The sequence below is a fragment of the Salmo salar genome, chromosome 20, assembly GCF_965601325.2.
Source record: "Salmo salar chromosome 20, fSalSal1, whole genome shotgun sequence".
NCBI lineage: Eukaryota > Metazoa > Chordata > Actinopteri > Salmoniformes > Salmonidae > Salmo > Salmo salar.
Genome location: NC_138310.1, coordinates 64,512,110 through 64,539,269, shown reverse-complemented (window position 1 = coordinate 64,539,269; position 27,160 = coordinate 64,512,110). Strand labels below are relative to the sequence as shown.

The window sequence follows — 27,160 nt, the reverse complement described above, 5'->3', positions numbered from 1 at the left end:
TTATGACTACGATATATAAGTTATATAGCCATGACTGATCCCTTAAGGATATTTTCATAAAGTACAGCCGAGCCGACCCCAATGTCCCTGAGGCCATTTACTCTAAGAATAAACATGGTATTGACCAGTTCATTTTCTCTTTTTCTCTCCTTCTGTCTTTTTCTTTCCCTAGCCCTCCCTTGTTCATCATCTAGACTCTCTCTCTCTTTCCCTCTTTCCCTCCCTCACTCCTTCACTGACTCCCTCCCTGTCATGTTCTCATTCACCCTCACACACTCAAAGAGACAAGTCCGAGAAGCTCTCTGAAAATTCACACTTTAAAAGACTGACACCACCCTTAACCTTGAATCTTTATTTTTGCATGGCTGTTGTGATAAAATACTGAACTGACATCTCTGCTCCAGTTCATTTCATGTCAACACACCCCTCCACAAAGACCCACACTGGGGATAATATATGCCATGAGAGCGGCCTGGGGAGAGAGGAGGACACTGAGGGAGGGTGGAGTGCGTCCAGTGATGTGGATAGCCTGGTTGGAGCGTGGCCATGAAAGGGTTAACTCAGTGAGAGGTGTACTGTAGTGCTGCCAGTAGCAACAACACCATAACTAATTCATGGCCTGTGTTCCTGTCTAGTGGGATAATGTTGCTCTTCAGATGCCATTTTACTCAACATTCCCTCCCACCAGCACACTTCCCAAACACTAGACCACAATGGCAGGAGTAACCCTACACATGGGGCATTAATGGTGAACGCATATCATGTTGACAGGGGTCAGTAGCTCACTGGAGACTGACATCCATCTTCTACTGTATGCTGGCTAGACCAGACCAGACTAGAGCAGAGCAGACTAGAGCAGACCAGACTAGAGCAGAGCAGAATAGAGCAGACTAGACCAGACTAGACCAGACCAGACTAGAGCAGAGCAGACTAGAGCAGACCAGACTAGAGCAGAGCAGAATAGAGCAGACTAGACCAGACTAGAGCAGAGCAGACTAGACCAGACCAGACTAGAGCAGACTAGACCAGACCAGACCAGACTAGAGCAGACTAGACCAGACCAGACTAGAGCAGACTAGACCAGACCAGACTAGAGCAGACTAGACTAGACCAGACTAGAGCAGACCAGACTAGACCAGACCAGACTAGAGCAGACTAGACTAGACTAAAGCAGACCAGACTAGACTAGAGCAGACTAGACTAGACTAGAGCAGACTAGACCAGACCAGACTATAGCAGACTAGACCAGACCAGACTAGAGCAGACTAGACCAGAACAGAGCAGACTAGAGCAGAGGGCTATGGAATAGTGGAGGTTCTTCAGTTACTGTTGAGATCCCCAAAGGGAATATAGATTATGATGGCCAGCTGTGGTGAAAGTGTTACCCCAGGTGAATCATCGATTAGAGACAGAGAATGGCTGAATGTGCACTGTGTCTGTAGACAAAAGAGAAGAGGTGGAGGTACTGTTCTGTTTGCAGAGAGAGAGATGGTGGAACAGAAGGAGAGAGGGTTAAAGATGTTTTCAACACTGTGCTCGATCTAATTCTGACATACACTGCTCAGTCAGACAGACACCCTCCTCTGTACATATTCATAGTCTCCTAACCTCCTCACCTCCCGCTGTGCACCCCTCTTTCTCACGCAACCTCCTTGATGCCTGACACAGCTTAGCTCTGAGTGCTGGGTTGGCACGCCACAACGCGTGTTGCAATCTCAGCATACTACACCAGCTAGCTAGCACCCTCCAAACTCCCTACAGATGAGGTCTACTTCACACGGGGAAGAGAGGAGAAGGGAGAGGAGGGGATAGGGGAGGGGAGGGGAGAGGAAGAGAGGAGATAGGCCCTAGGGAGGAGGGGGGTGGGGTCTAAGCCTGTTCTCAGGCCCTAGGGAGGTGGGGTCTAAGCCTGTTCTCAGGCCCTAGGGCGGTGGGGGTAGGGTCTAAGCCTGTTCTCAGGCCCTAGAGAGGTGGGGGGGTGAGGTCTAAGCCTGTTCTCAGGCCCTAGAGAGGTGGGGGTGGGGTCTAAGCCTGTTCTCAGGCCCTAGAGAGGTGAGGGGTGGGGTCTAAGCCTGTTCTCAGGCCCTAGAGAGGTGGGGGGTGGGGTCTAAGCCTGTTCTCAGGCCCTAGAGAGGTGGGGGGTGGGGTCTAAGCCTGTTCTCAGGCCCTAGAGAGGTGGGGGGTGGGGTCTAAGCCTGTTCTCAGGCCCTAGAGAGGAGAGACGAGGGCGGGTAGGGTATGGCAGACTCCGGGGCTCATCTCGGCAGACGCCCCATCATCACCTGCCATACGGCAGCCTGAACCATGGGTCACCCGCCATCCATACCCATTACCCTCCTCCTATTAGATTTCCATTACATTTGATGGTAGAGTTTTTTAGGAGAGAGGACCCCGCTCTGCAGACACCAATTTAAAGAGCCAAAGCAAAGTAATCAATTCACAAACCAACCGGAGACTGCAAACTGAATTACTGTGAGGGGGATTGAGCTAGTGATGATAGAAGGATGGTGAGAGCCAGTTTCAGACATATCCATATCAAAGCCATCCTGAAGGGCCAGAGTGAGGAGATAATCTGTGCCCTGCAGGATGGCCAAACATACAGGTTGACTGTATAGGAGAGCACTCTGACTCCCACACATGTCATCACATTGACTTAGTGTGGCTCAGTTGGGAGAGCATGGCATTTGCACTGCTAGAGTTGTGGGTTCAATTCCCATGGGGGACAAGTACATTTACATTACATTTTAGTCATTTAGCAGACGCTCTTATCCAGAGCGACTTACAGTAGTGAATGCATACATTTCATACATTTTTTTCCGTACTGGTCCCCCGTGGGAATCAAACCCACAGCCCTGGCGTCACAAACACCATGCTCTACCAACTGAGCCACACGGGACCAAGTACGAAAACATATATGAAGATTTCTGTACTCACGACAGTACATCCCTCTGGATACGAGCATCTGCTAAATGAGGAATGTTTTTAAATGTCACTGCATGGCTTCAAGCTCCACAACTTCCATCCACTTTTTTGTTGGCCTTTCAGTCTATGTCACAAGAAATACTGTATATAGACTTTCATTCCGGATCTATAGCTCAGAAACTTGGGGTCCACTTAGAGGAATGGTGAAGGTCACCCTCTAGGATTGTGTGTGTTGGTGTCATGCCTGGTACACATAAGAGGTGTTAGTCATGTAAAGTGAAATCTGGCACCACTGCATCATGTGTAGTTTGTGTGAGTGCTTCATGCTCCATAAAGCTGACAGAAAATATATTTTCTCCAAACTGATATGACATGGTAGGGGCACATACACTATATATACAGAAGTTCATGGACACCCCTTCAAATTAGAGGATTTGGTTATTTCAGCCACACCCGTTGCTGACAGGTGTATAAAATCGAGCGCACAGCCATGCAATCTCCATAGACAAACATTGGCAATAGAATGGCCTTATTGAAGAGCTCAGTGACATTCAACCTGGCACCGTCATAGGATGCCACCTTTCCAACAAGTCAGTAAGTCAAACTTCTGCCCTGCTAGAGCTGCCCCAGTCTACTGTAAGGGCTGTTATTGTGAAGTGGAAACGTCTAGGAGCAACAACGGCTCAGTCACAAGGTGGTAAAAATTGTCTGTCCTCCATTGCAACACTCACTACCGAGTTCTAAACTGCCTCTGGAAGCAACGTCGGCACAAGAACTGTTCATTGGGAGCTTCATGAAATGGGTTTTCATGGCCGAGCAGCCGCACACAAGCCTAAGATCACCATGCGCAATGCCAAGCGTCGGCTGGAGTGGTGTAAAGCTCGCCGCCATTGGACTCTCGAGCAATGTGAAAGCATTCTCTGGAGTGATGAATCACGCTTCACTATCTGGCAGTCCAACGGACGAATCTGGGTTTGGAGGATGCCAGGAGAACACTACCTGCCCCAATGCATAGTGCCAACTGTAAAGTTTGGTGGAGGAGGAAAAATGGTTTGGGGCTGTTTTTCATGGTTCGGGCTCGGCCCCTTAGTTCCAGTGAAGGGAAATCTTAACGCTAAAACATACAATGACAATCTAGATGATTCTGTGTTTCCAACTTTGTAGCAACAGTTTGGGGAAGGCCCTTTCCTGTTTCAGTATGACAATGCCCCCGTGCACAAAGCAAGGTTCATACAGAAATGGTTTGTTGAGATCGGTGTGGAAGAACTTGAATGGCCTGCACAGAGCCCTGACCTCAACCCCATCGAACACCTTTGGGATGAATTGGAAAACCAACTGCGAGCCAGGTCTAATTGCCCAACATCAGTGCCTGACCTCACTAATACTCTTGTGGCTGAATGGAAGCAAGTCCCCGCAGCAATGTTCCAACATCTAGTGGAAAACCTTCCCAGAAGAGTGGAGGCTGTTATAGCAGCACAGGGGGGACCAACTCCATATTAATGCCCATGATTTTGGAATGAGATGTTCGACAAACAGGTGTTCACATACTTTTTGCCATGTAGTGTATGTGTGCATGCTAATCCGCCATCATGGCTGCCTTCTACTGGCTAGCCCCCAGACTGATCTCTGGGCAAAACATTCTCTCTCTCTCTGCTTTTCTCTCTCTGTGGTTCTCTATCTCTGGTTCTCTCTCCCTCTGCTTTTCTCTCTCTGTGGTTCTCTCTCTGGTTCTCTCTCCCTCTGCTTTTCTCTCTCTGTGGTTCTCTCTCTGTGGTTCTCTCTCCTTCCTGTCTCTCCTTCTCCCTCTCCCCCCGTCTCTCACTCCCCTCCTCCCTCTATCTATCACACCCCTTTTTCCATCCTCTCTCTTTCCCCCTCCTCATCTCTCTCTCCTTCCTGTCTCTCCTTCTCTCTCTCCCCCTTCTCCCTCTGTCTCTCACTCCCCTCCTCTCTCTCCCCTCCTCCCTCTCTCTATCTATCACACCCCTTTTTCCATCCTCTCTTTCCCCCTCCTCATCTCTATCTCTCTCTTCCCCTGCTCCCTGTGTTAGTGTGGCAGTCTGCCCATTTTGATATGTAAATCATCCATAATTCAACGCTGCCTGCCATAAATCTTCATTAGCAGACCTGTGGAATAAGAAAATGGAGTCATTCTCAGATATTTTTCTGCTCCATTATTATGTAAAGACTGACAGCATGGAGAGAGCACTAATCTACACCTTGAAACTGACTGACAGCATGGAGAGACCACTAATCTACACCTTGAAACTGACTGACGGCATGGAGAGACCACTAATCTACACCTTGAAACTGACTGACGGCATGGAGAGACCACTAATCTACACCTTGAAACTGACTGACGGCATGGAGAGACCACTAATCTACACCTTGAAACTGACTGACGGCATGGAGAGAGCACTAATCTACACCTTGAAACTGACTGACGGCATGGAGAGACCACTAATCTACACCTTGAAACTGACTGACGGCATGGAGAGACCACTAATCTACACCTTGAAACTGACTGACGGCATGGAGAGACCACTAATCTACACCTTGAAACTGACTGACGGCATGGAGAGAGCACTAATCTATACCTTGAAACTGACTGACGGCATGGAGAGACCACTAATCTACACCTTGAAACTGACTGACGGCATGGAGAGACCACTAATCTACACCTTGAAACTGACTGACGGCATGGAGAGACCACTAATCTACACCTTGAAACTGACTGACGGCATGGAGAGAGCACTAATCTACACCTTGAAACTGACTGACGGCATGGAGAGAGCACTAATCTACACCTTGAAACTGACTGACGGCATGGAGAGAGCACTAATCTACACCTTGAAACTGACTGACGGCATGGAGAGACCACTAATCTACACCTTGAAACTGACTGACGGCATGGAGAGAGCACTAATCTACACCTTGAAACTGACTGACGGCATGGAGAGAGCACTAATCTACACCTTGAAACTGACTGACGGCATGGAGAGAGCACTAATCTATACCTTGAAACTGACTGACGGCATGGAGAGACCACTAATCTCCACCTTGAAACTGACTGACGGCATGGAGAGACCACTAATCTACACCTTGAAACTGACTGACGGCATGGAGAGACCACTAATCTACACCTTGAAACTGAGTCAAGGGTGTTATTGATGCCCTCTCTGTCTCTGTACTGGTTATCGCTCTTCCTCTTTCCATCCCTGCCTCTCTCTCTCTCTCTCCACATCGCTCCCACACACAGTTTACCCACTCCCTGTCCATTAGCCATCAGTTTAGAAAAAGCAGGTTACAAATTACCTTTCTCATTACCCAGCTCGGTGGGCTTTTAAGAGCCGCTTGCCAAGGTACCGGTGATATTTGCTTACCCCTCATTAAGATGCCGACCTTTTCAAGTGACCCCTTATTGATTTCATTAAAACACAAAGAGGGATACCTAGTCAGTTGTACAACTAACTGAACACCTTCAACTGAAATATGTCTCCCACATTTAACCCAGCCCCTCTGAATCAGAGAGGTGAAGGGGGCTGCCTTAATTGACAGGCACATCTTCAGCACCTAGGGAACAGTGGGTTAACTGCCTTGCTCAGGATCAGAACGACAGATTTTTACCTTGACAGCTCAGGGATTCCATCCAGCAACTTCTGGCTACTAGCCCAACACGCTAACCACTAGGCTACCTGATGGACCTACCACTCTGAGTAAAAAAAAGAAGAAACACACACTAATGCAGCATTTCATATTTTCTTAAAGTCGGAGTGAAGCTTTCTGTGTCTGAACGTGACATCCATCGCTGCTTATTATCACAGCGCATTGTAGGAACTAAATCTGTCATTCATTACATCTGGCTGGTGGATTTTTAACAATAGGTTGTTGTATTATCCAGCCTGCCGCCACAGCACAGTGGGGAGGATGTCCTACCAAGCTGGATACAGATACAGCACAGCGAGGAGGATGTCCTACCAAGCTGGATACAGATACAGCACAGCGAGGAGGATGTCCTACCAAGCTGGATACAGATACAGCACAGTGAGGAGGATGTCCTACCAAGCTGGATACAGATACAGCACAGTGAGGAGGATGTCCTACCAAGCTGGATACAGATACAGCACAGTGAGGAGGATGTCCTAACAAGCTGGATACAGATACAGCACAGCGAGGAGGATGTCCTACCAAGCTGGATACAGATACAGCACAGTGAGGAGGATGTCCTACCAAGCTGGATACAGATACAGCACAGTGAGGAGGATGTCCTACCAAGCTGAATACAGATACAGCACAGTGAGGAGGATGTCCTACCAAGCTGAATACAGATACAGCACAGTGAGGAGGATGTCCTAACAAGCTGGATACAGATACAGCACAGTGAGGAGGATGTCCTAACAAGCTGGATACAGCACAGTGAGGAGGATGTCCTACCAAGCTGGATACAGATACAGCACAGTGAGGAGGATGTCCTACCAAGCTGGATACAGATACAGCACAGTGAGGAGGATGTCCTACCAAGCTGGATACAGATACAGCACAGTGAGGAGGATGTCCTACCAAGCTGGATACAGATACAGCACAGTGAGGAGGATGTCCTACCAAGCTGGATACAGATACAGCACAGTGAGGAGGATGTCCTACCAAGCTGGATACAGATACAGCACAGTGAGGAGGATGTCCTACCAAGCTGGATACAGCACAGTGAGGAGGATGTCCTACCAAGCTGGATACAGATACAGCACAGTGAGGAGGATGTCCTACCAAGCTGGATACAGATACAGCACAGCGAGGAGGATGTCCTACCAAGCTGGATACAGATACAGCACAGCGAGGAGGATGTCCTACCAAGCTGGATACAGATACAGCACAATGAGGAGGATGTCCTACCAAGCTGAATACAGATACAGCACAGCGAGGAGGATGTCCTACCAAGCTGGATACAGATACAGCACAGTGAGGAGGATGTCCTAACAAGCTGGATACAGATACAGCACAGTGAGGAGGATGTCCTACCAAGCTGGATACAGATACAGCACAGTGAGGAGGATGTCCTAACAAGCTGAATACAGCACAGTGAGGAGGATGTCCTACCAAGCTGGATACAGATACAGCACAGTGAGGAGGATGTCCTACCAAGCTGGATACAGATACAGCACAGATACGATGCAGGCATTTTAAAAGCCAGTCTCTATCTCCCGCTCCAAGCTCTTATTCAATGCATCGGCTTCTGACTCCAGAGGAAGATTGTCAGCATCTGATACAGTATAGGGATGTGGGGAGACTATCTCAGAAATGATTTGAAGCCGTCCATAATCCGACGAGTGACTATGTATCATGTCAGCACATTCCCTTCATATATAGAACATCATTTCACTCAGTTTCTCAGTCCCTACCTCTCTGTTGAAATGTTTAAAACTGGAGACACAGCTAAAATAGCACTGATGCAAGGATCAGGGATGACGCCTATCTCAGGTGAGAGTTTCAGCGAGTATACAGTATATACCATGGGACCATGGCGCCTTAAGACTCTGTCGCCTTGTGTTTGACAGGTAGGCAGGCAGCCCTCCACCCCAGTCCCAGTATCAGCCTGGTCTCATTTCTCTTCATTACCATTACATCCAGCTGACGAACCCTTGGCTCCATCCAGCTTTTCACTCAGGAGGGTTTACTGTTCCTATTGGTCCAACCAGGCCTGGCAACTTCCCTGTGCCACTCAGGCTCCTCTCTGCTCAGGCCCAGTCTAGCCACGTTAGTGTCCTCCTTTCTCAGGGCCTGTCTAAGTGTGACTGATAGGGGAAACACAGGGAAACAAACACCAGGCCCAACTAAAGTCTAACTTCCAATGTGATTAGAACTGGAACTGAAGAATGTCTTAGAGACGGCTCTCTCTCTCCCCCTCTTCTCTCTATTCCATCTCTCTCTATGCATCTATCTATGTATCTATCTCTCTCTCTTTCTCTCTTTCTCTCAGCCTTATCCTCTAAGCTAATAGCACAGCTCAGGCTTCTCCCACCATGATGTAGGGGTGAATTAAAAGAAACGGCCGTGGATAAAAAGGAGTCAAATAAATGCGAACTGAAGCGCAAATCTGAGTGGCGAACAGGCTTTGGTAGCTCTGTGGTAAAGCATGGGAAGTCAGTAAAGGACTAAAGGCCACCAGCAATGGTACAGCTAATGGACTTTAACTGTTGTGGTGGATCAGGCAGTGCAACGCAGCATAACACGGAGAGGGGAGGCCCCTGGTCTATCTAACTTACTAACCCTCTCTCAGTGCTGCTGACCCAGGGCCCAGTCGGTCTGTTCTCCTTCCTGTATTATTCATGGCCACCTCACAGGCAGGACATGTTATGGGGACACACATGCATACAGCACGTTGTGACCAAATGAGATTGGAGTTAGATTTTCAGTGCTCCTCTTACAGCCCGGTGACAACCTGGTGCTGCTTGGTCACAGCTCATTAAGATAGCCGGATCCTGCCGTGATCCTGCCGAGTGCCATGTTGCCCCATGCAGTTGCCATTAGCAGGTGGTCGTTGGCAGGACGGTGGGGTGGTGTGGGGAGGAGCTGTACTGGATGGCTGGGTGTGGGGTTTGGAGGCTCCAGGACTGGCCAGGACCGGGTATAGGAGAGAGGCTATCTGCTACCATTAACAGGCAGCCTGTGGAAGTCGGTGGCAGGGGGGAGAAGTGGTGCAGAGTTCTGGGGGAGTGAGATGCTCCTGGTCCTAAAGTAAAGAGGCTGAGAGAAAGGCTGCCCCCCCCTGTCTGCCTCCTACACCAGCTATGGGGCAGTTTTATGGAGGAAAACAACAGGAAACTGTTTAGGAACCTGTCCAGACAGCAGACAGCTCAAGCCCTTGAACCTGTACTAAAGGCCCCTATCTACTGTCTCCATCCACAGAGCTAAGTGTTCTGTCTCACCCAGCCCAGCAGAGAGTACTACAGAGCATCATCTATCCAGAATCTACATTGTGGGTTTTAGATGTAATTTAAGCCTGAAGATTTAGCTATCAGAGGAGTGACCTCTACATTTGCATGTTCTTTAAGTACAGAGTGTGTTCTCCTCTCCTCCTGTCACTGCTTTAAGGATGTACTGTACTGGAACCTGAGAGGGAAAGGGGAATAGAGGGGATTGGCTCTGAGACCCATGCTGTTGAAGTCCCCTTCCAGAGCTCTGCATCACACCAGGAGTTGGGGCCCTAGGCTCAGTTTCTCCTCTTGACCCTCCTATGACCCCCTGCCTATCTGTCTGCACCTGCACTGAATCTCTCTGAGAGATAAGAAGCTTTCAGATGAAGGTGGAATTGATACTGTATGGCAACAGAAAGGAGGGGTTGGGTATCAAGGGGGTTTAAACATGTTTTATCTGACCTTAGATTCCTATGATTATGTGTTCAGTACAGTAGACCTATGCTGCACAGGGGAGAGACTTAACCATAGCTAAAAATCTATCTGGATTGGGAGGGTTAAAAAGAGAAAGGAGGGTAAAGACTGATTTACTACATTTCACATCCATTTCTTTGCATTCCAATATATTTCAGTGTATTCTGATGTGGGAAGCGATTAGATCTGACATTATACATGTGCTAGAGGTTATAAGAAAATGATTCCAGCTTTCACAACAAAAAAAGGAGAAATCCAATATAGTCGAGCTGTGTCCTGGAAAGAGATGTTAAACAGACAGCAGTTTTCATTTAGACTCTCCATCTATTCTCTCCCTCTCTTTTCCTCTTCTCTCATTACCGTGCTGGCCAGAAATGAAGGGGGATGGATTTGAGGGGGCGAGCAGACAGGTGGACGAGGAGGCAGGCTGAGACCTATAGAACGGGTCGTGTCTGTGTTTTGTGCTGAGCTAGTGCAGCAACATGGAGTGAAATATGATTGTATTCATTATTCATTCCAAGGCTCCCTCTAGCTTCCACTGCATATCTTGTTTTTCATACTGCAACAACATGCACTCCACTGAGATGGAGTGTGTGCGTGTGTGTATATGCACATGTGCATGTAGGTGTGTGTGAGCGCGATGTCCCTACCGAGTGTGAGTGCTGTAGATGTTTCTAGATGGCTGCCATTGAAGTCTTAAACATGGTCCAAACCTGTCCTCTCGGGGGGAATGACAGTAACCCACTTCTCCCCCCCCAAACCTGTCCTCTCGGGGTGAATGACAGTAACCCACTTCTCCCCCCCAAACCTGTCCTCTCGGGGTGAATGACAGTAACCCACTTCTCCCCCCCAAACCTGTCCTCTCGGGGGGAATGACAGTAACCCACTTCTCCCCCCCCAAACCTGTCCTCTCGGGGGGAATGACAGTAACCCACTCCCCCCCCCCAAACCTGTCCTCTCGGGGGGAATGACAGTAACCCACTCCCCCCCCCCCCAAACCTGTCCTCTCGGGGGGAATGACAGTAACCCACTTCTCACCCCCAAACCTGTCCTCTCGGGGGGAATGACAGTAACCCACTTCTCCCCCCCAAACCTGTCCTCTCGGGGTGAATGACAGTAACCCACTTCTCCCCCCCCAAACCTGTCCTCTCGGGGGGAATGACAGTAACCCACTTCTCCCCCCCAAACCTGTCCTCTCGGGGGGGAATGACAGTAACCCACTTCTCCCCCCCAAACCTGTCCTCTCGGGGGGAATGACAGTAACCCACTCCCCCCCCCCCCAAACCTGTCCTCTCGGGGGGAATGACAGTAACCCACTCCCCCCCCCCCCCAAACCTGTCCTCTCGGGGGGAATGACAGTAACCCACTTCTCACCCCCAAACCTGTCCTCTCGGGGGGAATGACAGTAACCCACTTCCCCCCCCCCCAAACCTGTCCTCTCGGGGGGAATGACAGTAACCCACTTCCCCCCCCCCAAACCTGTCCTCTCGGGGGGAATGACAGTAACCCACTCTCCCCCCCCCCCCCCCCCCAAACCTGTCCTCTCAGGGAGAATGACAGTAACCCACTTCTCACCCCCCCCCCCAAACCTGTCCTCTCGGGGGGAATGACAGTAACCCACTCTCCCCCCCCCCCCCAAACCTGTCCTCTCGGGGGGAATGACAGTAACCCACTTCTCACCCCCCCCAAACCTGTCCTCTCGGGGGGAATGACAGTAACCCACTTCTCCCCCCCCAAACCTGTCCTCTCGGGGGGAATGACAGTAACCCACTTCTCCCCCCCCCCCCAAACCTGTCCTCTCGGGGGGAATGACAGTAACCCACTTCCCTCCCCCCCAAACCTGTCCTCTCGGGGGGAATGACAGTAACCCACTTCCCCCCCCCCAAACCTGTCCTCTCGGGGGGGGAATGACAGTAACCCACTTCTCCCCCCCCCCAAACCTGTCCTCTCGGGGGGAATGACAGTAACCCACTTCTCCCCCCCAAACCTGTCCTCTCGGGGGGAATGACAGTAACCCACTTCCCTCCCCCCCAAACCTGTCGTCTCGGGGGGAATGACAGTAACCCACTCCCCCCCCCCAAACCTGTCCTCTCGGGGGGAATGACAGTAACCCACTCTCCCCCCCCCCCCCCCCCCAAACCTGTCCTCTCGGGGGGAATGACAGTAACCCAATTCTCACCCCCCCCCCCCAAACCTGTCCTCTCGGGGGGAATGACAGTAACCCACTTCTCCCCCCCCCAAACCTGTCCTCTCGGGGGGAATGACAGTAACCCACTCTCCCCCCCCCCACCCAAACCTGTCCTCTCGGGGGGAATGACAGTAACCCACTTCTCACCCCCCCAAACCTGTCCTCTCGGGGAGAATGACAGTAAGCCACATCTCACCCCCCCCCCCCCAAACCTGTCCTCTCGGGGGGAATGACAGTAACCCACTCTCCCCCCCCCCCCCAAACATGTCCTCTCGGGGGGAATGACAGTAACCCACTTCTCACCCCCCCCCCCAAACCTGTCCTCTCGGGGGGAATGACAGTAACCCACTTCTCCCCCCCCCAAACCTGTCCTCTCGGGGGGAATGACAGTAACCCACTTCTCCCCCCCCCAAACCTGTCCTCTCGGGGGGAATGACAGTAACCCACTTCCCTCCCCCCCAAACCTGTCCTCTCGGGGGGAATGACAGTAACCCACTTCTCTCCCCCCAAAACGCCTCCGGGGGTGCGCCCCTCTCCCCCCCCGCCCCGGGGGAATGACAGTAACCCACTTCTCCCCCCCCAAACCTGTCCTCTCGGGGGGGAATGACAGTAACCCACTTCCCCCCCCCCAAACCTGTCCTCTCGGGGGGGGAATGACAGTAACCCACTTCTCCCCCCCCCAAACCTGTCCTCTCGGGGGGGAATGACAGTAACCCACTTCTCCCCCCCAAACCTGTCCTCTCGGGGGGAATGACAGTAACCCACTTCCCCCCCCCCAAACCTGTCCTCTCGGGGGGAATGACAGTAACCCACTCTCCCCCCCCCCCCAAACCTGTCCTCTCGGGGGGAATGACAGTAACCCACTTCTCACCCCCCCCAAACCTGTCCTCTCGGGGGGAATGACAGTAACCCACTTCTCCCCCCCCCCCAAACCTGTCCTCTCGGGGGGAATGACAGTAACCCACTTCTCCCCCCCCCCAAACCTGTCCTCTCGGGGGGAATGACAGTAACCCACTTCCCTCCCCCCCCAAACCTGTCCTCTCGGGGGGAATGACAGTAACCCACTTCTCTCCCCCCCAAAACTGTCCTCTCGGGGGAATGACAGTAACCCACTTCTCCCCCCCAAACCTGTCCTCTCGGGGGGAATGACAGTAACCCACTTCCCCCCCCCCCCCAAACCTGTCCTCTCGGGGGGGAATGACAGTAACCCACTTCTCCCCCCCCCAAACCTGTCCTCTCGGGGGGGAATGACAGTAACCCACTTCTCCCCCCCAAACCTGTCCTCTCGGGGGGAATGACAGTAACCCACTTCCCCCCCCCAAACCTGTCCTCTCGGGGGGAATGACAGTAACCCACTCCCCCCCCCCCCCCCCCCCCCCCCCCCCCAAACCTGTCCTCTCGGGGGGAATGACAGTAACCCACTTCTCCCCCCCAAACCTGTCCTCTCGGGGGGAATGACAGTAACCCACTCCTCCCCCCCCCCCCAAACCTGTCCTCTCGGGGGGAATGACAGTAACCCACTTCTCCCCCCCAAACCTATCCTCTCGGGGGGAATGACAGTAACCCACTTCTCCCCCTCCCCAAACCTGTCCTCTCGGGGGGAATGACAGTAACCCACTTCTCCCCCCCAAACCTATTCTCTCGAGGGGAATGACAGTAACCCACTTCTCCCCCCCAAACCTATCCTCTCGGGGGGAATGACAGTAACCCACTTCTCCCCCTCCCCAAACCTGTCCTCTCGGGGGGAATGACAGTAACCCACTTCTCCCCCCCAAACCTATCCTCTCGGGGGGAATGACAGTAACCCACTTCTCCCCCTCCCCAAACCTGTCCTCTCGGGGGGAATGACAGTAACCCACTTCTCCCCCCCATTTCATCCTTCCTTCAGCTAATCCCTCTGTCACTGTCTGTCTTCACTTCCAGTGCATGTGAGTTTCCACCTCTCTCCCTCTGTCCTCGGTGCTCATCCTTGCGGCCCCGGTGCTCCCTTCTCCCACTGACTGCAGCATACCAAGCAGCAGCCTCAGCAGTACACCTATTCATTACCTGATTAGTGCTGACACGTTGTTTACTGGGTCACACCGCTCTGAAAGTCTTCTCTTAATTATGGAAATGTCAGGTGGTGAGGAGTTATTCCTGCGTGCTGCACGGGGAAATATCAGCTTCTCTCACAGGAGTTATTCCTGGGTGCTGCACGGGGAAATATCAGCTTCTCTCACAGGAGTTATTCCTGGGTGCTGCACGGGGAAATATCAGCTTCTCTCACAGGAGTTATTCCTGGGTGCTGCACGGGGAAATATCAGCTTCTCTCACAGGAGAGAAGAGGGGGGGGGGGACTGGACAGAACAGACACGTCAACCAGCTCAGATAGGAGTTTGAAATGTCTCTAGAGGGTTTATTGTAATATACCATATCTGAAATCTCCATCAGTTATAATAGTCTAATACACAGATAAAAGAACATGTCCCAGATCTAAAGTACTGTGTTACATACACTACAGTGGAACTGGGGTTGCTTCTAGGAATCTATAGATTATATATTGTATACTACAGTGTGTGTACAATATTTCCAAAGACTCATATTGCAATCTCCGTTTCAACAGTCAAATGACTTGTTCCACACTGATGTATGAGTCACAACTCAAAACTGTTTTTGTCTGGAACCAAAATGCCTGATTTGTTATAACATAAACACGCCGTGAACAGCTGTATGTGTGTCCAACCACAATCACCCACGGCCATTTTACCTCTGCCCCAGTTTAATCAAGCCTTTTCCTTTTTATCTCAGACAGTCCTTTCTTCCCATACATAACTATATCAACCTCTGGCAGATGTGACCAGAGCTTCAATCTAGCAGGGCGCCATAGGGAGGTATGTTACCGACCTATACCCAGGAGACCTAGCAGGGAGCCATAGGGAGGTATGTTACTGTCCTATACCCAGGAGACCTAGCAGGGAGCCATAGGGAGGTATGTTACCGACCTATACCCAGGAGACCTAGCAGGGAGCCATAGGGAGGTATGTTACTGTCCTATACACAGGAGACCTAGCAGGGAGCCATAGGGAGGTATGTTACTGTCCTATACCCAGGAGACCTAGCAGGGAGCCATAGGGAGGTATGTTACCGACCTATACCCAGGAGACCTAGCAGGGAGCCATAGGGAGGTATGTTACCGACCTATACCCAGGAGACCTAGCAGGGAGCCATAGGGAGGTATGTTACTGTCCTATACCCAGGAGACCTAGCAGGGAGCCATAGGGAGGTATGTTACCGACCTATACCCAGGAGACCTAGCAGGGAGCCATAGGGAGGTATGTTACCGACCTATACCCAGGAGACCTAGCAGGGAGCCATAGGGAGGTATGTTACTGTCCTATACCCAGGAGACCTAGCAGGGAGCCATAGGGAGGTATGTTACCGACCTATACCCAGGAGACCTAGCAGGGAGCCATAGGGAGGTATGTTACCGACCTATACCCAGGAGACCTAGCAGGGAGCCATAGGGAGGTATGTTACCGACCTATACCCAGGAGACCTAGCAGGGAGCCATAGGGAGGTATGTTACTGTCATATACCCAGGAGACCTAGCAGGGTTAAAGCATTTCTGACAGCTCTTTGAGCCGCCATGTGCATCAAGGTGGTTAATAATACCATGACAATAATGACTGTTTCCACTTCTAAATGGCCTTTAAATAAGCCTCACTGCTTGGCTGATCTGTTGAGGAGGAGGAGAAGCATTGGGATGTGAGCCATATGTAGGTAATGGATGGAACCACGCCACACCATGTGTGTCAGGGGACAGGCTGTACAACTAACCACTGTTTGGACAGGATCCACGCCCTCCATGGCCCAGCATGCATTACTGGACACACTGAGCGTGTCAGTGTGTCGCCGTAGTGCCCCTTTGTGCTCAACTCCTGAAAGGGATCAAATCATTACTTAAACAAATATTCTCACATTTATAAGGCCGTGCTTAACCTCCTGCTTAAGGCAGCCATTACTGATACTCTACTCCCTCACATGTTATATTAACTTAACAGGAAGGGAAAGGGGAAGAGGAAGATGGGAGAGGAGAAAAAAAACATGGCTGCCTCTTAAATAGCAGAACATTATAATGAGAAGTATTTAAACACCCCTTGGCAGAAATTGCTCTCTGGCAAAATAATTACAATTGTTCCTTCCTGCCTTCTGTGAATAAGCTGTGTTTTTACAAGTGTTAATAAGCCAAGAGTGTAAATGCCGTGTTTAAAGTAGCCATTAATATGGGTGTCTGTACTAGCCAGCCCAATATCCCTAGACCAGCCATTGCTTAAATGTCATCTGCTGGCTTAACAGAGACTGAATTAAATCTCTACCAACGCAGCCAGTTCAATTAGGTATAATATGGCCGCTGACACTGCAATCAATAGGTCTTGTCTGTAGGGGGAATATTGTGTTCCTCCTGGGCCACTGATGACATCAGCGGGCCGTAACCAAAGCTTCTGTGCCAGGCAGAGTGACCCACACCGGGCCGGGCTGGGATCAGGGGCAGGGTGGACAAGGCCGGGCTGGGTGGATAAGAAGGGAAAGTACTGTAGCAGGATCTGGGGTAGTGGCAGGGGTATGAGCAGGAGCCAGATAGGGCGTCAGTGAGTCAGAGCTTACCGGAACAGGCAACAGAGTGGAACCCAGCCATTGTCTAGCATACATACACACATTCCCATGAGAGACACTCAACTCCATTAATGTCTTGTGGATCACTTTCCTGTAGTCCCTCCCCCCTTGCCCCATGTATCACCATGATCCAGTCTGGCTGGCTGGGGCTGCTCTGTCCATGCAACCCCCTCAGAGCCACCCCTTCAGCTGGTGCCCATCCCTCCTGCCTCCCCTGCCTCTCTCTCCCATCCATCGCAGTCCTGGTTCCTCTCACTGGGAGTGAGGGGGGATGAACAGCCTGTCTGTCAACAGTAGGCCCAGGGCCCAGGACTGAGACAAACTCAGGTCCCTCACAGCATCGCTCAACCCCCCCCCCCCCCCCATATATAGCTCCTCTGATGTTCCCCTCAGAGCTCCACACTGAGACTGTGGGCCCTAGTCAAACGTAGTGCACTTAATAGGGAATAGGGGGGCATTTTGGACTAAGATACTCACAGTTCCAAGGGAGAACTGTGGGCCCTTTTCCAGACACACATACACACACATAGAGACAGACATACAGACCGACAGAGGGACTGGGTGACAGTCGCAGAGGCAGCTTTAAGGTCAGCTTGACAGGCAGCCATAGAGACAGAGAGACAAAACAGAGCATCCTGACAGGAGAAAAATACACACATTGAAGTGGGTGAAGGAAGGGAGAGAGAGAGAGAGAGAAAGCGAGCGCGAGAGAGAGAGAGAGAGCGCGAGAGGGAGGGAGAGAGAGAGAGCGCGAGAGGGAGGGAGAGAGAGAGAGAGGGATAGAAAGAGAGAGAGAGAGAGAGAGGGGGAGACTAGGAGGAGAGGAACTGAGGAGTAGGGCTCCTGTCCCTGCCTGTCTCTGTCCTGTCGGAGAGGGTTAATATAAGCTGCACACCACAGTGTAAATAATACACCAGCCTTGCAGTTAAAAAGGATAAACACATAAAAGATTCAACAGCTGGAGCAAACCGTCATGGAAGTGTCGGCTGTGTGTGTGTGTGTGCGTGTTCGTGTGTGTGTGTGCATGCATGTTCGTGTGTGTGTGCATGCATGTGGGTTCGTGTGTGTGCATGCGTGTCCGTGTGTGTGTGTGTGTGCATGCATGTGTGTTCGTGTGTGTGCATGCGTGTCCGTGTGTGTGTGTGTGTGCATGCATGTGTGTTCGTGTGTGTGCATGCGTGTCCGTGTGTGTGTGTGTGTGTGTGCATGCATGTGTGTTCGTGTGTGCGCATGCGCTGTGTTCAAACATGTGTTTGTGGGGAAGCGGTGGAAAGCAATATGTCACAAATGACAGGTGAAGTGCTTATTCTTTGAAATGGTCTTTTAAAGCTGCACAATGTAACTGTTTGGGTGACCTGACCAAATTCACATTCTCATTGAAAGCCAGTCTAAGAAGCAGTAGATCTGTTCTATGTGCTCTATTTCTATGGTTCCTGTTCTTAAGTTTCGTTTTTGTCTTTTACTTTCGAATTGGTTCTGGAAAATATATTTCACAGCAGTTTAGGTGGTTCAATGATTCTCTACACTATACTTCATTGTTTTGTCACATAAACTGAAGTTACAATTTTAGCAACCAGGAAATGGCAGAGCAATTTCAGCATAGTGCACCTTTATGAATTCCTATAAATCTAAGATATTTTAACATAACACACTCTCAGAGTGAACTTTCATCTGTGGCTGATGAATAGAAACATAATATCCTACTTAAGCTCTCGGCTGTAGAGAGACAGTCTGTCAGACAGCATTCACTAAACAATAGAACATCTTTATTTAGTCATTCTCTACAGATATTGTTGCTGTTTCACACATACACACACAGCTACCTCTGGATAGGTAAAAACACTGCTCTTTCCTGCTCTTTGAAAACCTCAGCGCTCCCCTGGTTCAATTAGAGCTGCTGTCTCGTACGTCTCCAACTCTGGCCCGTCTGTATCCCATTGGGCCTGGCAATCAGTCAGGGTCTGTCACTGTCCTGTACGCTGCCTGTCAGCCTCACACACACACACACCACACACACACACACACACACACACACAGCTGGAAAACACATACACTGTACCACTGCACCAGACACACACAGTTACACATACAGAGATACACACAGCTGGAGGAGACACTACACAGCTGGACTAGCCACACAGTTACACATACAGAGATACACACAACAATACAGACACACTGGAGGAGATATGGTAGAACTACACCAGCCAGACACCAGCCCTCACAGTCAGAGCTGGAGGAGATATGGTAGAACTACACCAGCCAGACACCAGCCCTCACAGTCAGAGCTGGAGGAGATATGGTAGAACTACACCAGCCAGACACCAGCCCTCACAGTCAGAGCTGGAGGAGATATGGTAGAACTACACCAGCCAGACACCAGCCCTCACAGTCAGAGCTGGAGGAGATATGGTAGAACTACACCAGCCAGACACCAGCCCTCACAGTCAGAGCTGGAGGAGATATGGTAGAACTACACCAGCCAGACACCAGCCCTCACAGTCAGAGCTGGAGGAGATATGGTAGAACTACACCAGCCAGACCCCAGCCCTCACAGTCAGAGCTGGAGGAGATATGGTAGAACTACACCAGCCAGACACCAGCCCTCACAGTCAGAGCTGGAGGAGATATGGTAGAACTACACCAGCCAGACCACAGCCCTCACAGTCAGAGCTGGAGGAGATATGGTAGAACTACACCAGCCAGACACCAGCCCTCACAGTCAGAGCTGGAGGAGATATGGTAGAACTACACCAGCCCTCACAGTCAGAGCTGGAGGAGATATGGTAGAACTACACCAGCCAGACACCAGCCCTCACAGTCAGAGCTGGAGGAGATATGGTAGAACTACACCAGCCAGACACCAGCCCTCACAGTCAGAGCTGGAGGAGATATGGTAGAACTACACCAGCCAGACACCAGCCCTCACAGTCAGAGCTGGAGGAGATATGGTAGAACTATACCAGCCAGACCCCAGCCCTCACAGTCAGAGCTGGAGGAGATATGGTAGAACTACACCAGCCAGACCCCAGCCCTCACAGTCAGAGCTGGAGGAGATATGGTAGAACAGTACTCCCTCCCCCCTCCAGTACTCCCTCCAGTACTCCCTCCCCCCGTACAGTACTCCCTCCCCCCGTACAGTACTCCCTCCCCCCGTACAGTACTCCCTCCCCCCGTACAGTACTCCCTCCCCCCGTACAGTACTCCCTTCCCCCTACAGTACTCCCTTCCCCAGCTCAAGGACCACTGGACCAGACTCGTGAGCTCCACTTCTCTACTGTGTAAATCACTGTAGTAGGGTTCATATCATCTCACAACCCCAAAATGGATGAGAATGGGGAAATGACTGTTAGAAAAAGCCCCAAGTTCAGAAAAGACATGTTTGAACGGATATAATCTTTATAGAGTGTTGGCTGTAAATGTTATTTTGTCATTAATCACAGTGACAGCTGGCTGGCTTGATTCTAAGGACATTGAAGCTGCATGGGAAACATTCAATAGAAGATCATTTTCTAGTTTCCTGTGTTATGATTTGACATTGTTTTGTCCAAGTACTGTGATTTAGTTTACTGTGACCTTCTAAAACTGCTGTGTAGTACACATCCCTTTCGGTTTTCCTAAATAAACCATTTAGGAGAGAATTAATTAACAAAGCAAACATAGAGTATCTGTTATCCCCAATTACCTACCCAGATGATAGAAGGATTTCTGAAAAACAAGCTGACAACAAAATTGGTCTGTATATGCACACAGTGCCATGTTGGCAATTGCTATTCAGCAATGGTGTATGTTTCAAACAAACCTGCCAGTGTGAAGCATCGAAGCAAGAAGTCATGGGATGTCTGGAATTATGTCCCACATGCTGCCTGAGAAAAATCCATGCGATTTTGACTTTATTGTGTGTACATTATGTGTGTGTGTGTGTGTGTGTGTGTGTGTGTGTGTGTGTGTGTGTGTGTGTGTGTGTGTGTGTGTGTGTGTGTGTGTAAAGCAGACATTGTGAGCCATGTTCCCATTGATATTTTCAAACAAGCAATTAAAGGACAAGTTAAAGGGCATCTCTGCTGTGCCACAGAGTATATGTCTGCCACAAAACGGCTGAGACCAGAGGAGAGAGAGATTTCTGATGGCACGGGCCTCCTTCACACCTCCCACAAGACCCTCCGTCTAACACAACACCTCCGCGGTCAGTGCCCCCAGACACTGAGCTGGGGGGGTGTTGCGTGGGGGAGATTGTGTGTGTGTGTGTGTGTGTGTGTGTGTGTGTGTGTGTGTGTGTGTGTGTGTGTGTGTGTGTGTGTGTGTGTGTGTGTGTGTGTGTGTGTGTGTGTGTGTGTGTGTGTGAAAAGCAGAGAGTGTGAGCCATGTTCCCACTAATATTTTCAAACAAGCAATTAAAGGACAAGTTGGAGAGGAAGGATTTGAGCCAAAGTGAAGGGACCTGTAGAATATAGAACAGCTAATAGCTTTAATTAATGACCAGTTTAGCAATTCTCTATATTGGTTTCACAGTAGATACAGGACACTTTAGTCAGTCTTCCACAAGGCTCTCTCCTCCTGGGGTTCACCAAACACATACATCACAATGAAGAAAGGGGCAATGAAATGTCTATTTGAAGAATCATCGTAAAAGATGAGGATAAGAGAGACACATTCTCAGCAGCTTGCAGGAGCTCTTGCCTGCACAAAAGAGGAACAACTTGTATCCGCTCAAACTTTTTTCGTTCTGTAATTTCCTCTCTCCCTCCATTCTCTCCTCCCTCCTTATCCATCTTCCTTTCCCTCAGCCTGGTCAGGAAAAGAAGAGTGGCCATTGAGAGATGTTAAAAGGCTTTCTGTGTCTCTCCTCCTGCCTTGACTCGGAGCTACCTACCTACCGCCCCAGAGCAGAGCTCTTTCCCTCCTCCCACCTCAATCCCAATATCCCCCCTTAGCCCTCCCCCTCATTTTCGAGTGTCCGTCGGTGAAGGAGTGTCCCTGGAAAACGGAGCAACTAGTGGTAGAGACTAGGGAGAGATAAATAACTCTAGGGAGTGGGACACCACTACACCACGTACAACAGAAGCCGCCAAAAGATAGCCTACAACACAATTGACGGCTAGTCTTGTGTTTTTCATAATGACTGTGCTGGCAGCAGTAATAGCTTTCCTTATATTTCTCATGCAACAAATATGTACTTACCAGGGGCAGCAGGTAGCCTAGTGGTTAGAGGGTTGGGCCAGTAACCTTAAGGTTGCTAGATCAAATCACCGAGCTGACAAGGTAAAAATCTGCTGTTCTGCTCCTGAACAAGGCAGTTAACCCACTGTTCCTAGGCCGTCATCGTAAATAAGAATTTGTTCTGAACTGACTTGCCTAGTTACATTTTTAAAAACATGAGCAACAAATGAGAACTGCAGAACAACGATGTACTGATAGCAGTTTGACATTCTTCTCTCAGTTGTTTCTGCAATTTTGGGGGGATTAATGATTAACCAGTGGAAGCATTTAAAACCTCTGTTCTGAACTAATATTTATACCAAAACGTTTTAAATGTATAGCTAGCTGGCTAATGTTAGCTAGTCAGATACTGTAGCTTGTTAAATAGCGAATTTTGTAAATTAACTTTGACAAAAAAATATATGTAATCATTTGACTCTAAATTACCTAACATATTCCTCTGAACTGTACATTGTTTAGAGGATTCATTATGAAGTTAAACTTACTTACATTCTAGTATTTATGTCAGCTATCTTTCTCTAGACTTGGGTCGCAGAGCTTCATGGGAGTTTTGGGAACCACTCGATAGGAAGTCTGCTTCTCATTTTGTTTCATTTGGAGGGCCAAATATAGTGCTGAAAAGGCACTACTCCTCGCTCAAAGTTGAATGGGGATACCACTCTGACTCGATGGGGCTCGCGGGATCACGCAATTCCGAGGGGGGGGTATTAATGAAAATAGTTATCGCTTTTTGGTCTTAATTAAAAGTTAGGGTTAGGCATTAGCGTTAGCAGTGTGGTTAGGGTTAAGGTTAGGTTTAAAATCAGATTTTATGACTTTGTGGCTGTGCCAGCTAGTGACTACTCTGCAGAGCTGCCTCCACTACAGGAGTCATTCCAATAAATGCCAACCTGCGATTGAGCCCTACTCACCCCTCCTCCCCATTCCTCCCCCTCGCTCATCCTGCCAGAGTCAGTCAACCTTGTACTGCCTCGCTCCCTGCATCCACTAACAGGAGGCCATTCCAACAAACAACACTACTCTGCATTTTAGCACAACCATTTACAAATATTAGCATTCATGAAAAATGCATATTGAATAAATACATGAGGATGAAGATGGTGTGTGTGTTATTTTCCCTCCCTGGACAGTACAGTTATCTCCACAGTGAGGAGGTTGATGGACAATACAGTTATCTCCACAGTGAGGAGGTTGACTGGACAGTATAGTTATCTCCACAGTGAGGAGGTTGAGTTGCCAGTATAGTTATCACGTAAATTAGGAGGTTGACTGGACAGTACAGTTATCGCCACAGTGAGGAGGTTGACTGGACAGTATAGTTATCTCCACAGTGAGGAGGTTGACTGGACAGTACAGTTATCTCCACAGTGAGGAGGTTGAGTGGCCAGTATAGTTATCTCCACAGTGAGGAGGTTGACTGGACAGTACAGTTATCTCCACAGTGAGGAGGTTGACTGGACAGTACAGTTATCTCCACAGTGAGGAGGTTGACTGGAGGGTGCAGTTATCTCCGCAGTGAGGAAGTTGACTGGACAGTATAGTTATCTCCACAGTGAGGAGGTTGAGTTGCCAGTATAGTTATCTCCACAGTGAGGAGGTTGACTGGACAGTATAGTTATCACGTAAAGTAGGAGGTTGACTGGACAGTACAGTTATCTCCACAGTGAGGAGGTTGACTGGACAGTACAGTTATCTCCACAGTGAGGAGGTTGACTGGACAGTATAGTTATCTCCACAGTGAGGAGGTTGACTGGACAGTATAGTTATCTCCACAGTGAGGAGGTTGACTGGACAGTACAGTTATCTCCACAGTGAGGAGGTTGAGTTGCCAGTATAGTTATCACGTAAATTAGGAGGTTGACTGGACAGTACAGTTATCGCCACAGTGAGGAGGTTGAGTGGCCAGTACAGTTATCTGCACAGTGAGGAGGTTGACTGGCCAGTACAGTTATCTCCACAGTGAGGAGGTTGACTGGACAGTACAGTTATCTCCACAGTGAGGAGGTTGACTGGACAGTACAGTTATCTCCACAGTGAGGAGGTTGAGTGGCCAGTATAGTATCTCCACAGTGAGGAGGTTGACTGGACAGTACAGTTATCTCCACAGTGAGGAGGTTGACTGGACAGTACAGTTATCTCCACAGTAAGGAGGTTGACTGGACAGTACAGTTATCTCCACAGTGAGGAGGTTGAGTGGCCAGTATAGTTATCTCCACAGTGAGGAGGTTGAGTGGCCAGTATAGTTATCTCCACAGTGAGGAGGTTGACTGGACAGTACAGTTATCTCCACAGTGAGGAGGTTGAGTGGACAGTATAGTTATCTCCACAGTGAGGAGGTTGACTGGACAGTATAGTTATCTCCACAGTGAGGAGGTTGACTGGACAGTACAGTTATCTCCACAGTGAGGAGGTTGACTGGCAGGTATAGTTATCTCCACAGTGAGGAGGTTGACTGGCAGGTATAGTTATCTCCACAGTGAGGAGGTTGACTGGCATGTATAGTTACCCCGTAAGTAAGGAGGTTTACTGGACAGGAAAGTTATCTCCACAGTGAGGAGGTTGACTGGCAGGTATAGTTACCTCGTAAGTAAGGAGGTTTACTGGACAGAATAGTTATCTCCACAGTAAGGAGGTTGACTGGACAGGAAAGTTATCTCCACAGTGAGGAGGTTGACTGGACAGTACAGTTATCTCCACAGTGAGGAGGTTGACTGGACAGTACAGTTATCTCCACAGTGAGGAGCTTGACTGGACAGACAGGGGGAGTAGAACTAGAGGCTCCTAAGGGGGGAACTTAGAGGAATTAGAAGGAGACTGGAGTCTGGGAGAGGTGGACGAGAATACAAACTGAGGAGGGAGGGAGGGAGGGAGGGAGGGAGGGAGGGAGGGAGGGAGGGAGGGAGGGAGGGAGGGAGGGAGGGAGGGAGGGAGGGAGGGAGGGAGGGAGGGGGTGAGACACACTGGGCACAGTCGGTCGTGCCAGACCTAACACTAACATGCTTTGGACACAGACTCATTGCCTCCCCTGCTAACCAGGCACAAAGTCATAGAGAGAGAGAGCCTGAGAGGAGGAAGAGAGGGAGAGAGAGACACAGAAACATACAGGGAGAGGGTGAAGGAGAGAACGTGTTATAAAAGTGAGACCAAGAAGAGAATTTTGGAGGGAGTGCTGGGTATATCCCAGGGTACATTGGGCAGACAGTGTTTATTTTTCTTCTCTGAAGAGATGTGGCTTTCCCAGAGACACAGAACACAAATCTACAGCCAAGGGCACAACTTGGCAGTTTCATTCCTTCTTATCTAACTTTCTCTACAGTAGGTAACACACTGTACCGACTACACCCAGATCCTTAGCAGAAGTTATTTTCTCTACAGATACCTCTTGATACCTCTACAGATACCTCTTGATACCTCAACATATACCTCTATGGTGTACTCTGATGCTGTGAATAGTCTGAAGGACGTCAAGCACACACATCCATCACTCTGAGGCTTTTCATGTAGGTAAACTACTGCATGGCTGTGGGACACAGCATGACTCACTGATAGTATTGGAAGGGTCTTGTGAAAGGGTTGTCATCCCTGCCTTTCATAGATACTGAAGCTGCTGAACAAAGTGCCAGTGTGAGATGTGAGTGACATCTGTAGTATTATAAGATTTCCAGAAGGCCCATTGACCTGCAAGGTTGGTGCAGAAGTCTGGAACATTTTTAACTATGTGAACTTTTTTCATATTTGTTAGATAACATTGAACTATGATCAAGTTCAGGAGCATTATCCCAGCTTTTGTGATACACTCTACCTTATACCCACTCCCCTTCAGAACATCTGCTCCTCTGCTGCTTGGATAACAATAGTTCTCGCAGCATGAAACCATTTTTACACTTATATTGTGAAACTTTCATAACTCATTGGCTTCCACACACACACTTCCATACAAAAAGGTCACTGAGGCCTCCTGAGTGGTGCAGTGGTCTAAGACACTGCATCGCTGTGCTTGAGGTGTCACTACAGGCCCGGGTTTGATCCCAGGGTGGTCAAAAATAGGGGAGGGTTGTTCTTATCTTTTTATTTTGCTTTGGGGAGGGTTGTATATATATATATATTTTTTGTGTGTGGTTTACATTACCCATTTTGCAGGTTTTACTATATAATTTCTTCCATATAGCCACATTTCCTCATCTGCTGGAATGTGCCTCCCCTATCAAGGTGTTTTAGTGCTTCCCTTATGCACTATGCTTTTCTGCACATTTACTATACAATAGCGGCAATAGTGGTAGGTAGATCATTTGTCAAGATCTGCAATAGGTTAACTAGAAATCATACCACACATAAAATAATTCAAAGCTGCTCCTTTTTTCTACATAAATGCACATGAACATAGAGTAATAGCTGATAGGCAGCGGAGAGGCCAGGTGTGTCATTGCTCATCAAACAACAGTCAAGACATGAGACGCACACCTTAAAAAGCTTCCCTATTGATCTTGTTTAGGCTATACACATGCTTCACCATTGCAGTAGTTGGGGTTCGGTTAAATCGCGGTGAATCGAATCATGGGAATCAAAATAATAATTTGTGAATCTCAAACAATAAAAGGAAACATTTTTGCTGTAGCCTTCCTTTCAAATTGTGTCGCTGCAAAACGAATTTTGTATATACTTTAAGTTGATTTGGACATTCAATGTATGGGACATTGCAACTCAATAGATGCTAGTAGCCTGAAGTAAACACTTCAAATGTTAAGATATGTAGCCTATCGCCTCTATAAAATCTGCAATGCATGCTGAAACA

General features: G+C 49.3%; 1 protein-coding gene and 1 non-coding gene across 2 annotated transcripts in view; one reads left to right on the top strand and one right to left on the bottom strand.

Annotated features, from left to right (window-relative positions):
- LOC106581170 (reticulon-4 receptor-like 1) overlaps window positions 1-27,160 on the top strand; it is a 236,398-nt gene that overhangs the window by 139,963 nt on the left and 69,275 nt on the right. The gene's annotated exons all lie outside the window — the stretch shown is intronic.
- Window positions 2,823-2,898, bottom strand: trnat-ugu (transfer RNA threonine (anticodon UGU)). Its single transcript has one exon. It is a non-coding gene; the product is annotated as a tRNA-Thr (tRNA).